The sequence below is a fragment of the Lissotriton helveticus genome, chromosome 8 (assembly GCF_964261635.1).
Source record: "Lissotriton helveticus chromosome 8, aLisHel1.1, whole genome shotgun sequence".
NCBI classification, from domain to species: domain Eukaryota; kingdom Metazoa; phylum Chordata; class Amphibia; order Caudata; family Salamandridae; genus Lissotriton; species Lissotriton helveticus.
In genome coordinates, this window is record NC_136069.1 from 367,741,430 (window position 1) to 367,758,787 (window position 17,358).

Below are 17,358 nucleotides of genomic sequence, written 5' to 3' on the forward strand. Positions count from 1 at the left end.
GTGAGGGCAGGAAAACAAAATGGATGCCGTATCTAAAATGGAACCCGAGGGTTCAGATGGACAAACCCGTAAATAAGACGAACCCTTCCAAGTAGTGTAGCGAAAATGCGTACACCTACTAATCTCGTCATTTACGGTTCATAGATACCAAACTCGTCCATATCAGAGCATACCCAAAACATCGTTTCGATTCTCACGGAACCTCAGACGCTCCTTTTGCCCTCATGTAGGCAAGCACTAGTCGAAATCAGAATCAATTCCGATATTCATCAGATCATTCAGGTGTTGCTGGAACATCATCCTGTCCATCAATGTCTCCTTGGTAACAGATGGCCTTCCTATACACGTTGTAGCACAAAGGCCACATAAGGCAGGACCACACTGCACGCAAAGACAACACGTGAACAGAAACGTCACAACAACCCCTATAATCATCAGAAGCTTCCAACCCCAAGTCGACATCAGATCCCAAAACCATCCTAGAAGCGTCCAATCTCCCTCGTCCACGTGTATGGACTCTGAGATTTTATGCAACTTTGAGATGGCTTGATAAACAGTTGGAGCATTATCAGGTATGAAAATGCAGCAGCTCGAATGGATCACCTTACACACACCACCTCTATCTGCAAGTACAACGTCTAGAACCATACGGTTCTGTAGCGTCATAAGTCTATCCGCTTGAAGCTCTGCTGTCAAGTTACCAAGGGCGCTTGCAGTGATATTAGCAGTCGATTCCACCACACGAGTCAGTTGTCTCAAGTTCCTACTATTAACCATAGGACCCCAAAACGGTAGGAAACCCTTAAAGAAGTCTCCTGCCTCTTGACTGGCTGTATCCTCTTTACTAATAACGCCTCTCACAACTCTGGTCTTGTGATAGTCTGAGGCAACCGTGAAAGTTGGTGGTAAAAGATTCGCGATATAGCAGGTGCCTGAAAAGTCACGAGGCAACCACGTATAAGCACGATCGTAACACACAAAATAAGTACCCTTGGCAGTCAGGAAGACAGGGGAAGAGAGCATCGGTAAAACATACGTCTCAGTACAAGCCCTCTTTCCAAGCTGAGCTCTCGGATTTCGACCAAGACCTTGCAGACAGAAATGACCGAGATGAGGTACGATCCAGATCGGAGACGAGCTCTTAAGCTGCCTATCACTCACTGACATACTATACTCGACCTCACTCAGATCCTTGTAAGCTCGCACCTCTTCCTCTGGAATGATTGTTGCATCAAAAATATCTTTATCTAAATCGGCAATTGCTATCATCAAAGGCTTATGGTACGGGCCAAAACCAAGGTCTGTGGAGCGAGGCTCTCGATGGGGGTAGGAATCTAGTGCACTACGGAACATAATTTGGAATGCTCGAGCTGAACCCTGGGCACTGTAAGGAAGAACCAAATACGGAATACCCTTATCCATGGTATGTGGCATTAACCCACACACCCAACAATTGGTAGTATTCATCACCAACTGATGCTGGTGCAAAAGTTGAACAAAGGAATTGTTCATAAATTCCGCACGTCTGACCTGTTCATGTTGGGGCAGAAGATGAAAGGAATGTGGCGAAATAGTGGAGACAGAATTTAGATCATGTGAAGGAGGAGTAGGTGAAGTGGAAGGCACTAATGATTGAATCCCAAAGTACACTCCACCCACCAGTAACATAGAAACAGTTAGGAACAACATAAAAACCTGAAACAAAAAAACATTTTGTTCGAAACATCTTATGCAATTTGGATCTTTGCACCGCCAATTTCTCTATTTCCGACAGCTTAGAAAACTCCATCCTCTAAAAACCGTCCGTGACGTTCTTGACGCACTTCGTTCTGAGTAGCGATTATCAATTCCCAGGAGTTCCCAGAAATCGACAAAAGGTAATCGACCTAGTGTCAGAAACCTGCTAAACAGAAGGAGGTACCCGCACGGCCCTACGGCCAACCCAGATGGTAGGTTTTTAATCAATTGAGCATTCAGTTTAATATAAGTCTCCTAGCTGCACGGAACAAGATACACACACAATATAAAATGTCCACAACATTCATGGCAACAGTAAGGGGGTAATGTGAAGTCAAAAATAAAAAGAATTTATTAGTCTTTATCGCGCGGTCGAAGAAAATATCGACATTTTCCAGGTCGAGTCTGCTCTTCAAACAACGGTTCAGATGGCAAAACAGTGTTCGATTGTTCAGGTAACAGCTCAGAACTTGAACTCTCCAGTGCTGATGACGATGATACGGTTTTAGATGATTCGACAGGGATGTCTAATTGTACTGATTGAACTGAATCATTCCCTACAGGCTGAGCATCACTAAATGGCACATAGCGCAAAGGGGTATCGGTCTCAGTCGAGGCGACTCCTTTCCTTATCCACGTATCTACTGGTAAAGGGAGCGGAACCTTCTTGGTGTGGGTGGCATGCACCCAATGCTTCCTTCCTTCCAGCCGAACTGCAGTCCTCGTCGCCAATAACACCTGGTGGGGTCCAACAAACCTTGGCTCAAGATTGCGTTTTCGTCCAAAATTCCGGGTGACCACCCAATCTCCAGGTTGTAGCCGATGACCAGGACCCTCTGTTTGTGCCGGCAGAGCCTCAAAAACCTGTTGATGAATCAAACTCAATTTAGCAGTCAGATCATAAAGATAGTCAATCAACATTGGGTATTCAATTCTATCAAACTCCTTAGGCCTCGGAACTCCCCAAACATTCGCAGGACGGCCGAACACAATCTCATATGGGCTAAGCCCTACTCGAGAGTGCACAGTCGCCCTGGTCGATAAGAGAGCGAGAGGCAAAGCATCAGGCCATGATAAACCAGTCGTTGCCTGGATTTTGGCAAGTTTTAGTTTCAGGGTACCATTGTATCCTTCCACTAAACCCGCTGATTGAGGATGATTAGCGCTATGGAACTTCTGACGTATGCCAAGGCCACTACATACACTATTCATCACACTTCCCACAAACTCACTTCCGTTATCCGACCATACAATCCGTGGCATGCCATATCTAGGGAAATATTCCCTTAGCAAAACTTTTGCTGTAGACAGGGCAGTATTATCCTTAAGGGGGTAAGCCCCAATCCATCTGGAGAACGCACAAACTACAACCAAGACATACTTCAGGTTATTGCATCTCTCCATATGGATGAAGTCCAACTGAATAATTTCAAAGGGACATGTAGGAGGAGCAAAGTGACCAGGTGGTGTGGGAGTGCCCTTACCAGGATTATACATCAAACATACCATGCAATTCTTAACCACTCTCTCCGCACACTTAGTAATCCCATCATTCTTCCATACAGGAGACAACAACTTACATATCCCTTTTGCGCTAATATGTGATGTGCCGTGGGCCATAGTAACAACGGCAAGCACATATGCATCCGGTAACATCCATCTCTGCTTTTCTGACAAATCAACCCAACATCCGTTCCCGTCTAACTTCCCCGTGCTTTCTTTCCACTGAGTCTTTTCCATCTCGGTAGCCTCATTCTGTATCTCCTTCACACTCTCAACTGTGTCCTCACACATACCAGTCTCCGCTGGCCATCTTACTGAACTCGTGACATACATTCGATTTGTCAGATGTCTGGCTGTCTCCTTAGCAATCTCATCCGCAAACGCATTACCGCGGCCAACATCATCTGTCACTTTCCGATGCGCGCTGCATTTAATTATTGCCACCTGCTTAGGCAATGTAAGTGCATCCAAAAGGTCATTCACGAGCTGTCCATGTTGTATCTTCGTGCCATGCGACGTAAAAAACCCTCTTTCTCTCCACAATCGACCAAAACTATGCGCTACGCCAAATGCATACTGACTATCGTTAAACACATTTACCCGCTTTCCTCTGGACAACACACACGCTCTCGTCAACGCAATTAACTCAGCCGCTTGGGCCGAATTCTGACTCAATCTCGCAGATTCCACAACCGTACTCAACGTCACTACAGCATACGCAGTCGTCACATCACCATTCGGCAACTTGAAGCATGAACCATCAACATACAAAGTACCATCGGGATCTACCAATGGAGTGTTTTTCAGGTCAATACGACCCTTCGTCTCTTCTTCAGTTCTTAAATAACAATCATGTGGTGGTACATCACCTGATTCCATGCTAATCGGCAACAATGTTGCTGGGTTCAACACATTACAACTTTTTATCCGAATATGACTTGCCAAAAGTGTCAACTCATAACCAGACAACCTTGCACTCGTCAGGTGTTGAGTTTTTGTTCGGTTCAAAAGAGTGTCAACTGCATGCGGTACCATCACCGTAAGCATATTATCCATGACCAAACCTGCGGACTGTCGAATGGACACCGCAGCTGCCGCTGTTGCTCTTAAACAACTCGGCAATGCTCTAGCCACTGGATCTAAGGTCGAAGAAAAATATGCACATGGACGTTGTTTGTCGCCAAATTGTTGCATCAAGACACTCAACGCACAACCATCCCTTTCGTGAACGTATAATGTAAACAGCTTACTGTAATCGGGAGTGCCTAACACAGGAGCCGAACACAACGCATCACGTAATTCAGAAAAACCTTTCTGACACTCTTCAGTCCAAGGCAAAGGAGTCGGAACATCCTTGCACGTGAGAGCTAACAATGGTTTCGCCAACAATGAAAAATTTGGAATCCATTGTCTGCAGTATGACGTAATACCTAGAAAGGCACGTACATCTCTCTGAGTTTTTGGCACAGTCATTCGAGCAATCGCTGCTATTCTTTCTGGGGTCAACCTTCTCCCCTCCTTTGACAATAAGTGACCTAAGTAGGTTACTTCTTGACAACAATATTGCAGCTTAGAAGGTGACACCTTGTGATGTAAGTCACATAAATGTTGCAACAACGATACTGTAGTAGTTCTGCAAATAACCTCAGTATCAGCAGCCACCAATAGGTCGTCAACATACTGAATCAAAGCCGCACCCGTCGGTAACACAAATGCATCAAGTTGACTTTTAAGGGCTTGACTGTAGATCGATGGACTCTCACAGTAGCCCTGTGGTGCGCGTTTAAACCTAAAACTGCGACCACCTAATGAGAATCCGAATAAATCTCTGCTTTCCTCAGCGATCGGAATACTAAAGAAAGCATTCTTTAGGTCAATCACCGTGAACCAGGAGGCAGAAGCTGGGATCAGGGTCAACAAGGCCGTGATGTCAGGCACCACAGGGAACTGTGGGATCACAATTTTATTCACTTTTCTCAAATCAATTACAAAACGGTACACAGGAGGTTTAGATGGATCAGTTCGTTTCAGGATGGGTAACACAGGACTATTACACACATTTCCCCTAGTTTCTTCAATAACATCCTTTTTGATCAGATCGTAAATGATCGCTAATAGTGCTCGCTCACCATCAAGAGAGATACGATACTGAGGTATACGTGGTAATCGCACATTTGATTTCAAGTGGACCACATAAGGTGGAATGTCCAGTAAGCCCACATCATTGGGGCCAGTGGCCCGTAACGACGCAGGAAGGGAACTCAGTTCCGGTGGGAACTTATCGATTGACAAGTACATAGGAGAGATTACTCTCTGCCCTAAGGTAAGCTCCACTCCCGCAGGAGAGCAGTACAAAGTCGCATATAACCGTTTTAACAAATCCAAACCCAAGAGATTCTCACCACAACCAGTGGATAGAATCAACGGAGCCTCTAGCTCACGAGGACCAATCGTAAGGGACAAAGGGCTAGAGACAGGATTGCTTACAGGGGCGCCAGAGAATCCAATGGAAACATTTGTTAAGCCGGACAAAGGTGCGCCAGGGAGTTTTGAATGCATGATGGAACTTTTTGCTGCACCAGTGTCCAACAGAAAAGGCTCAACTACGCCAGATGTGGCAACTGCGACATAGGGCCCTCTCTGATCAACCGGAACTGACACTACTCCCTCTCTTTGTCGGTGGCTGTCCTAGTAACGGTCGCCTGCATCAATCTCATGTCCAACGTAATAATCGTCCACATGGTACTGCGCTGATCTATCGGACCTCGCATTTCGCTGGTCAAAACAATTATTCGCGCCCGACGAAATAGGAGAGCGCTCATTCTGATTTTGAGGGGTGCCACGACCTCTACCTCGAGATGCCTGTTGGGGACCACCACATCCCCCTCGAGCCAAAACATTATTATAGCGGTCACGTAAAGCGGGACAATTAAATTTCATATGGCCCTCTCCCCTACAATACGCACACTGATTATACCCAAGCATAGATCTAAAGTCAGAGGAGTCAGAGCGTGACTGTATCCTAGAAGACTGTGCTTGTGGTCGATACTGCTGTTGCGAATCATTTTGATGTAAAAAGTTCAATCGGGTCGTGGACAATCGATATTTGCCCGGCGGTATTGCCTCTGTGACCCTCTAGTTATTTAAATCAATGAAGAGGCAGGCGCTGGAGACTGAAAAGCAGGAAACAAGGTTTTTTTATTCTCTCCGGAGGAGAACACAACGAAACGGACAGAAGGTATCGTTCTGAGGTGCTCTAACTGTATTTCTGAGGCCTGGCCTCTTATACCCACATTTATGACTTTATTGCAGATTACACATACATGTTTAAAGCTTTGATGTACGGAAAAGACATTCTCGGAACTCCCCTTTGGGCCCGTTCCCACACACATTTACAGTTAAAGTCCCCACCCTAGTCACAACAGGTGATGAGCATCGCGCAGCTGGATAATCCGCCGATTCACGGAACGTGGGGAGTTTGATCGGATCTCATGGGGTGGGGGGCTTTGATCAACCCGGGGATTCTTTGATGGGGGAAGCTTTCTATTGTACGGGGAGGGGCAAGGATGGTATCGGCAGAGCTGGGTGTCGGCTTGGGAACGGGGAGGAAAAAACGGGCACACGGGGAAAAAGGGGGTTTGCATCTAAGGGCCGGAGATCATGAAAGGAAAGCAGGGAGGTGTCGCGCTGGGAACAGGATGAGGGCCTGGGGCAGAGCAGCGCCGAAGAGGGGTTTATGACTCAAGGCAGGTGCAAGCAGGGGGTGGTCAGCGTGCAGGCTTAGCGAAGGCAAAGGGCTATGTCAGGGGCCAGCGGCATGCAAAAGGGTTTGTTCTGATCGGGGCATCTTAAAATGGCGGGCGCGCACGACAAAAGTGTGGCATCAGGGAAGAGGCAAGATGGCGCAGATAATGTTCACCAAAACGCACTAATTTTCCACAGTCCTCCCTTTAACATATTCAAGACATCTTGCTGGTTCATTTTCTATTCGGTTCTACTGTGGTGGGCATGAGAAAGAAAACGGTAGGAACCCTAGATGGAAAAGAGTTGTAAACAATACATTTTGAGGTTTCTAGTTTTTTTTTTTTAGGAGGTGCACCTATTTGATAAAGCAGGAAAGTCATAGGAATGAAATACAAAAACGGCGAGCAGCAAGTACATATCATAACGTGAACTGGCAGGTTAATACATGTTTCAGATTCGGATTGGAGCAGGATCAATACAATGGCGGCTGGGAGAGAAATGAGGCGTAGCAAAACGGTGGTTGAAGATGTCGAATGTTCGAAGTTTTATGAGTTCTCATTGTTCTTTGTGGTCTTTCGTTGGCGCTGTTGAGCACCGGCGGTGGAGCTACAAGTCCAGCTCTGTTCTAAGTTCTGCGTTGCAGGGCACGACCCTTTCCTCGCGTTTCTGGTCGGAAAGGTCCTTTTCGCCCTGTGTCCTTTGAGGTGATTGTCAGAAAGTTCCGATGGAAGAAGAGCGTTCAAAACAGTCCATAGGGTAGGTCAGAGGAAAAAGGGGGATGGAGCAAGGCCAAATTGGGAACAAACTAGGGGAACGAGAGACTTCAAATGGGCGGGCGTGCGACGGAATTCAGAGAGCGGGGACTTGTCGACAGGCACTGGACGTCGAGCAGGGGCATCAGGTCGACCCTTTCTTTTCATGCTGCCGAAAACAGTGCCTCGTCCTGCAGCTCCTTTCAGTCGTGGTCTCGCCTTGGCTAATGTCGCAGGTGTCCCTTAGTCTGCAGTCGGGCCTCGTGCTCCCACATCCGGTCCTTCTCTCCTCCAACAGCAGTACCCTTAAACAAGTTTGAAAAGACAGTCTTTAGAAAATTTGCAGATGAAGATAATCAAAAAGTCTATTTCTCTCCCAGCTCCAGGCAAAGAATGAAAATGTCCGTTATATTTAATGTTCACAACTGGCATATGAATGACCGGTGGCGGACCTGTTGGATTTACTACGACTTTCCTTCATAATCATTTATTACAGGCATGACAGTTCATCTGATGGTAACCCACCTTCGGGAGACAAATCTGGCAAAGATATGCCGTTCTCTAGAGTTTCACATTTACAAAAGGGTACAGTGAGTCGTCAACATGGTACTACACAGGTATTTTGCTGAGAGACGAACAGGGCTAAACATTTCCTTTCTATCGGTGCATCCTGTTTTTCAACTACTGCGGGGTTCATTTTGATGATTTCTTTACCTTGGTCTAGTCTGTTAACCTTGTAAAACATCATTCTGGGTCCTACGTAACCTTTTACAGCCCGGTTACTTAACTAGGAAGGACAGGGGTTTTATGGGAAACAACCAGGGACATAGACAGGGGAGGTAACGGGGGTGATCGTTTTTCTGGTTTGGGTATTGCGACGATTCGGGGAGGGGAGGGTCGCGTATTCTGAGGTCCTTGTTTTATACTATAGGAGCCGTTGACATGTAGTTCCCTTATTTCGGGCCAGATTAGGGAACCTCTGTCGTCTTACCTGTCCTTTCCCTTACGGCCCAACCTGGGTTCATTGACTTCTAGCGGAAAAGGAGAGGTAATGACGCGGCCTCAGGATGATTGTATTAAAGACAAGCGTTTGTGCAAATACTGACGGTATTTGAAGCCAATTAGGTGGTGTGCTAGGGGTGGCAATCTGCCAATTTCGGGGCTAACCACTCGGAAGAGTGGTAGTGCAAAAATAGAGAGAGAGAGAGAGAGAGAGAGAGAGAGTGAGAGAGAGAGAGAGAGAGAGAGAGAGAGAGAGAGAGAGAGAGAGAGAGAGAGAGAGAGAGAGAGAGAGAGAGAGAGAGAGAGTGCAACGGCAGGCTAAATAGTACACGTGCAACAGAGAGGGCGGCAGTGCATTCAAGAAAGGCTATTTAGTGCATTACACAGTAAAGGGTATTCACGAGTCCGCGTTAGAATCTTGTAATCATGCAGTTTGAGCATTAGACAGGGTAGAGGGGACGTGCTTTGAGAAAAGGAAAGAAGAAAAAAGGAGGTACCATTTTGTCGCACTTTCTCGCATTCTCGGTCCTTTGACCAGTTGGGTCAACGCCTCAGTCACACACACACATTCCCTCACAGTTTCGCATCATACGTGACATGGGTTCATTCGTCCGGTCTGGTTTAAGGGTGATCACTTTTTATCAGGTTGTGCTAATTTTTCGGGTTTGTTCGATACGTGAGTAGTTTGCAGGCGTGCTTAGACACCACCCTGCGGCGCTAGTCCGTTTCGTGTATTTAGACATGGCAAGGTCTCAGATCTTCGCCACACCTTGGCTGTAATCTCTGATGTAACCTGCAGAGGAAGGAAAAAAGGGGGGGGGTGGGGGAGACAGCATTCGCGCGCATTCAAATACATGGATTCATAAGTCCTTTACTTACCTCTTACTCGTCTTTCCTCCTTGGGGCAGGGTCCCCGGGGATATGGTTTTCGGAGTCGAGGGGGGGTAGTGTGTTCATGTAGGGCGTGTGCGGGGAAACACAAAAAGGAAACCAGAGGTGCCTAGTGCGAGGTATCTAGTCAAAGGATATATCTCACTATCGGGATCCTTAAACCTCTTTCAACGCCGTGGCGTTCTAAAGTTCTTCGGTTCTTGGGTCCCTGCTACTTTGGAACGTTGTACTTTACAATATTTACATTATTTCATTTCACCCTCCTTTTACATTCCCTCATTTACACCATTCGTTTTACCCATCCTTGGAAGTCACGGTCTTCCTCTACGCGAGAGTTCATGAGTCAGTCGCGTACTTTTAAGGCGGAGTGTCGTGTTGTCGATCCGATCCGTCCTCCAGGGCTGGGCAACCATCTTCCTTTAACCTTAAAGAGAGAGCAGAGTAGGGTGCACAGAAAAAGAACTTTCCTACCCATCCCATATTGTTTTAAAATAAAGCATGCAATACCCGTCCATAGTTTCAAAGACTTTATTTTGCAAATTCATTTCAGCATATGGATTAGGAGGGTGTGGTCGTATTTGGTCGGTCGTGGCAATGGCTAAAGTGCGTACAGTGGGGGGTGTTGTTTGCAACAATAAAAACATCGGAAAGTTTTACTCATTCATTTGTAAGAGACTAAAACGTCTATTAATTGGCTGGGGGTTCGGGGGCATATATTTCATAATTCAGAAGCATAATCACAATAGTTGTAATCAGATTTCCTATATGCATACCGTACGTGTGCGTCGTAAATGGGGTTTACATCGGTTATAAAAATATAATACAGTGTACATTTGTAATCAACATTTGTAATGGGGATTCTTTCATACTGTTCGTCGAGTGAGCTCTCCTTGTCTTTTCTAGCCAAGTGTACAAAGGATCACAAAAATCTCAGAACATCAAGTTTATATTAGTGCGAAGGAACACCACGAGGTGTTCGTAAGTTCCGATTGATACCAGCGCCATTTTGGGCGGGGCCGCCACAGTCCGGAAGCAGCATCAGGGGGAAATGTTTCCATTACTGGCAGTTTGGACCAGAGTCCTTTTCGGCAGTTCTAGAATTCACGCTAACAGAAGGTGTGGCAATGTCATGTTAGTTTCGTTGGCGATCGAGGCAGCCGTCCCTTACCGGAAACCTGCAAAGGCCGAAGGCTCCGCCGGGGACCTTTGTATGATCTTCAAGGCTGCGGAGATGCTGTCGGAGATGGGGGCTCGTGCTCCATGGGACAAATGTTCGAGTTATACGGCTGGCCAAAGTTACTCTAGTGGCCGGGGCCCGCCTTCCAGCGGATCCAGACGCCATTTTGAGGCCCTACAGGGGCCACTCTCGTCGAGTTTGCAAGAATGGAAGAGGCCCTTCGGAGTGAAAGGAAGAGGTCCCTGTTTTGTGAGAGCGGGACGTCCAGCTGGGGTGCAGCTGTGATGCCCCCACCTGGGGGGGCGAGGGAGACTCGTTCACATCGTCTCCTTCTCCCGGTGCACTCCATGCCGCTCCTTTTCATCGCCCCGCATGAAGGCCTCTCCACATCCGGTGTTCCCCAAGTGCCACCATTGTACGTTCGGTGCTGCGCAAATACTGGGGTGCCACCATTGTACGTTCGGTGCTGCGCAAGTACTGGGGTGCCACCATGGTGTGTCCGGTGCTGTGGAAGTATGGGCACCATCGCCTGACTGGGGGTGTTCGGCGTCGGGCTGGGGGCTGGGAAACCTCCTACCGGTGGAGGTGGGAGAGGCTCGTCCGCGTCGCCTCTCCCTCCCAGCCCAACTTGGACAAATTGTTGTGGAGGTACGTGCAGGACATCCCGCCGTCCAGGACTGCTGCGGCTGTGACGGAAGAGAAAAGGAAGAGGTGCCTCGCTCTCCTCTTGACATGTGGCGGGACTACCTTAGTCTTTCCAGGCCCGTTGCGGCCGGCCAAGGAGACATGTGGCGGGACTACCTGCGAATGCCCAGGCTGCGGGCTCCTGCCTCTCCTCCGGCTCCCCCATACGTTAAGATTTCCTGCCCAAGAGTTGGCGGCGGGGCTCGCCTTATATGGGTTGCCGTTGGTTGGGCGTAGCCGTAACCCTGCCTTACTTTGGAAGGTTCCAGAATGGGGGGGGGGGCGAATGTTCTGTTTGACTTTCATTTTCTACAGTTTATCGTTATTATTCCTTGTTTGTTGTGTTAAATTAAAAGTTCAAGTTTATTAATGGTCTACGGATTTTGTTTTATCATTTCTTTCTTTCCAGGTTGCTTTTATGCTAAGTTTCTGCTAACAGGGGTCGAGTAACACGGAAACACGTGTAGAGGGATGACGCAGATTTGTACATTACATACACACGAACTCAGACGGGGGACAGTACAAGTACGACATACAAAGACCCAAGACAAATATAAAAACAGTTATTGGTCATAATTATCTCTTTCCGTCTGTGAATTTTAAACGAGGCTGGGTTCCCGTCTTGACATTGCCCGACCTAGGAGAACTTGAGCATGCCGCTGAGATTTTCCTGGCGAAATCTGTGCCATCGGGCATAATCAAACGTGGTGGTTCTGTCTGGTCTGTCTATGTAAGTCGGGTTCTTCTCTGTCTCGCGCCTTTTCTCGTACTGTCGGTCTGTCGTTCTTGTCGGCCCTTTGCCTTTACTCACGCTCAGTAGAGTCGGGCATTGGGCTTTCCAGTGTCCGACATACCTACAAAAAGCGCATTGGTCTGACCCTAAGTCTGGTCGTCCTTTGCATAGTGTCGGGGGATAAGTTGTGGGTAGCGGTGTCCTGGGGTTGTCCTGTCGGTATATTTCCCTACTTGGTTTATCCTCGTCTTTTCTCTGTCGTTTCGTAGCCTCTCTGCGCCACATACCGAGACTGTCGAGCATAATTGGCGTCGTCTTATTATTTCGAAGGGCTATTTCTAACGTTTCTATTTTATCAAGGTCAAAGGATCCTGCCAGTGGCCACTGTTTGTCTTGGCTATCTTCGGTATACCTGTGCCATAATTTATTATAAGCTATGGTGACTAACCCATAGTTTATGAACATGTCCTTATTAGGGGTGCCTTCTAGTGGAGCTATATGGTCCACCTCTAACACCCGGTCCGGGCTAAACAGGCTATTTATCAGTGGGGAGAAGACAGACATGACGGCTCGTAACGAGGGACTAAAAAGTCAGCACTGCCTATCTTATCACTAGGTGCAAAGACTAGACAGAATATTTCTATTCTACGTTGTTTGCAGGTAGTGAATACCTCATGGATCAAAAAAAAATATATAAAACCAAACGACCAATAAATAACAATGGGGAGAATGAGTAGGACCGCAAAGATCTGCGTTACCTACCCTTTTCACTATCTGCAAAAAGGGTGGTCTCTTCCCTGCTTGCAGACAGGGAATCTCCAGGAAACAATAGTTTGTGAACAACAGTTCAGTTTCAAGCAATTATTGAGTGGGGGAGAAAAAGAACAAGCACGGCTGCTACCCTACCTATCCTCCACTGCTTGCAAAGGGAGAGGGAGCCTGTTGTTTCTCCGTTTGCAGACAGTGAATCTCTAAATAAAAAAAAACAGAGCAATACTAGTATTTTGAACAATCAAGCAATCAAAACAAATTTCGCAACTTGTCGTGGCAACACGACCTTACCCGGACCATGTGGACAGTTTCTTGTCTTCCGAATCCAGCGCCCGATCGTCCTCTTTTTCTCGTATTTCTCACGGCACTCCTGATGGTTCCCAGTCAGGACCGTAGATCACTCGAGAGAGGTCTGTTCGGAACTAGTGAAGTTCGGATGATCGGCTGCCAGACGAGGGTCTATTGGGCAAGAGCTCTCCCGATCGTTGCAGTCGTTCACTCTGTCGTCGGGACCTCTCCCACTGGATCCACGAGTCGCTGATGGGCCCCACGCTTGGGACGCCAATTGTAAAAAGTTCAATCGGGTCGTGGACAATCGATATTTGCCCGGCGGTATTGCCTCTGTGACCCTCTAGTTATTTAAATCAATGAAGAGGCAGGCGCTGGAGACTGAAAAGCAGGAAACAAGGTTTTTTTATTCTCTCCGGAGGAGAACACAACGAAACGGACAGAAGGTATCGTTCTGAGGTGCTCTAACTGTATTTCTGAGGCCTGGCCTCTTATACCCACATTTATGACTTTATTGCAGATTACACATACATGTTTAAAGCTTTGATGTACGGAAAAGACATTCTCGGAACTCCCCTTTGGGCCCGTTCCCACACACATTTACAGTTAAAGTCCCCACCCTAGTCACAACAGGTGATGAGCATCGCGCAGCTGGATAATCCGCCGATTCACGGAACGTGGGGAGTTTGATCGGATCTCATGGGGTGGGGGGCTTTGATCAACCCGGGGATTCTTTGATGGGGGAAGCTTTCTATTGTACGGGGAGGGGCAAGGATGGTATCGGCAGAGCTGGGTGTCGGCTTGGGAACGGGGAGGAAAAAACGGGCACACGGGGAAAAAGGGGGTTTGCATCTAAGGGCCGGAGATCATGAAAGGAAAGCAGGGAGGTGTCGCGCTGGGAACAGGATGAGGGCCTGGGGCAGAGCAGCGCCGAAGAGGGGTTTATGACTCAAGGCAGGTGCAAGCAGGGGGTGGTCAGCGTGCAGGCTTAGCGAAGGCAAAGGGCTATGTCAGGGGCCAGCGGCATGCAAAAGGGTTTGTTCTGATCGGGGCATCTTAAAATGGCGGGCGCGCACGACAAAAGTGTGGCATCAGGGAAGAGGCAAGATGGCGCAGATAATGTTCACCAAAACGCACTAATTTTCCACAATACGCTTGCTGCAACAAAACCTTCGTTTTAAGCTCCTTCGTTTTCTTATCTGAACGATCACTTTCCTCTTTTTCCCTATTCTCGTAGTATTGAGCCGTCGCTAATATTTGAGCAGTGGTTGAGACGGCCCATGCACTTTCTGAATTCTTCAATTTGTTGCATAGCTCAGGCAACAAATTTAACACAAACTTATCAACAAATAACCGCTGGCCTCCCTCAGTGCTCATATCCTGACCACTATGATCGATGAATGCCTCCTCAAATCTAGTAAAGAAATCCAAGACACTCTCGTCTTTCTTTTGCTTACAAGCCGACAATTTGTCCCAATTCACCCTCATTGCTGGCATAAGAGTTTTCATGAGCGTAATTTCTTTGGGGCAAATCCGCAATTAACTGCTCTGGCTTAGCCCCACCAATTTGTCGTCCATCCGCCGCTAGTAGTGCAGCCCAATCACCGCCTAACTCAGCCAAATGATTCTCTTGGCGAATTTTCGCCCAAATTGGTTGCGGTACGACATTACCAAACAGCATGTCGATGTCAGCAAGGTTCATAATAGAAGCATCCACCAGTTGGGATAACTCCTTATAGTAACCTGCCGGATTCTTGCGTGGATCAGGCAAGGATTGCTTCACCTGCAAGACTTCTGATCGCTTCCATGGGAGGTGTATCCAAACTCTTTGAAAGTATGGCGGAACCACAGGATTAGCTGCAGGATCACCTGGCATCCATACTGGCGGAACCTCCCTCATAGGATACTGACCGGAGTTCGCCTTTTGATTATCGGAGTCATCATCAAATGACACTCAAGAAGGCACTGTGGACCTAAAGGCCAACAGTCGCTCTAATGCACATCGTACATCTCCACCTACGATCATACCGTTCGAAAATTGACTCCGAAGTTCAGTTATATCGGGCGGTACATTATCTACCTCATCATTATCCCACTCTACTCTCAAAGAATTACACATTTCTTCAAACACAAATCTCTGTGTGGGCTCATTAAACTGAGAAAAGGTATCGCAAACTATGCGCGAAGGGTATCTAACAGGGTGTCTAATCCACCTACGCGCCATAGTCACTAACATCGCACTCTCCCTTCCACCAGGGATTTGACTCCGTCTCTGGGGAGTTTCAGAGACATCGGATTGTAATAACGATCCGGAAAGTGGGGAATAGAGGTTAGCAACAGAATTAGGGATACGATTACGAACGGAAGGAGAAGAGGAAAAAAGAACAGGAGCAACAACATTAGAAGCGACCGTAGAAACAGTAGGGGTAGCCAAGATAGTTGAAGTAGCAGGAACAATAGACTGAGAAGGTACAGGCAAAGGAGCAGGAGGAAGAGGAGCAGGAACAGGGACAAAAACAGGACCAACAACAGGCTGACCAGCAGCCGCCAAAATGACAGGAGGAAGAACAGGAGGAACTACAGGGGCTGTAGCACCCTGTGCATAAGGAGGTGGCGATTTCAATAGATACGCTAACAAAGGATCCTCTTTCAAGTCTTCTTCCTTTTTATCAAGACCGGACGACAAAACCGGATAACATTTATCCACCTTCATATGATGCAGTCTGATAGAAGCTTCATTTTCTTTATCTGCTTTATCTCGTTGGCATTGTTCTGCACGTTGCATCATCGTACCGATACCCTCTCTTTTATTTTTCTTAAGTTGTTTGATTTCTTTCTGCCTGGCCTCTTTGCGCCATAACCGAAAGGAATCGAACATAGCTTACCTAGATTTCTTTTTAAACAATTTTGTTTCGAGATTATCTAAAATCTCAGTTTCAAAACTTCCATGTGGTGGCCAACTAAGGACACCATCCTTTTTCGTATAACGGATCCAACATTCATTATATATAATAGGGCCCACACCATGTCGACTATAGAGCTCATATATCGGAGTTCCAACTGGAGGTATCGGACACGAGTCCTCCAACCGGGAATCCATATCAAAACATTTATCGTAACATTTAAAGAAACCAAGGAAACCACTATGGCCAGGCATCGTGCACACTAACCAAGTATCAAACTTCAAGGGTTATCGAGGTACAGAATCCTCGCAAAAATACAAAACCCTCGGTTTTTGGCAATTGCAACTGTCAAATAACAACTAAGAACCAACAACTAAGAACCACAAATGCAATGGAACCATGCAAACAACTAAGCTTCAACAACAACTAAGGATACTGGGAGCGACCCACAAATACTTAACTGAGAGCACAATGGCGTCACCAGGAAGGCCCGTCTATCGTCTCGCCGTACAAAGGACTACGCCAGGCGCCAAAAAACAGGTCGACAGTCAGAGCATCGGTCCGTCGCAGCCGTCAGGAGGTGGGAAGCTTCGCAGGAAAAATCTTCGGGCCACTTGTTTCGATAACAGGATCGATGAAGCGGGGTGCACCTTTCCTTGGAGATTTCACACGAAGTTCCTCACGATCGTCAAGCTTTGGACCGGTACCGCTGATGTCGCCCCACGTTGGGCGCCAACTGAAGGACTGGACTATTTAAGGCCCAGCGGTGCCAGGGGACAACACCTGAAACCTTCGTGGGTTACCTGTTCTGGCGTACAAAATGACAGAGACACGGGACACTTCCTTTGGCGTCAAAGATCAGCGTTTATTACTGCAGGGATACAGAAATCGCTAGAAGTACAACAAAGTGTAGGTTCTGAGAGTCTGCTTCAAATTGCAAAAGTGAATCGCTCCTTTTATACACATTTTCGTCATTACACAACAAACGAACAAAAGGTTTACAACTCAGTTCCCATAGTAAACGTTAAAAGGATTGCATTCATGTTTTCAGAAACCCGGAACATAATTACAGTAGCATTGCCAGTTCCCAACTGTAAAAGCACATCATCTCGCCGCTAGGCACATTCCACTCTAGTTGTAGACAGGCGAAAGAAAGAGACAGGAACAGGTGCA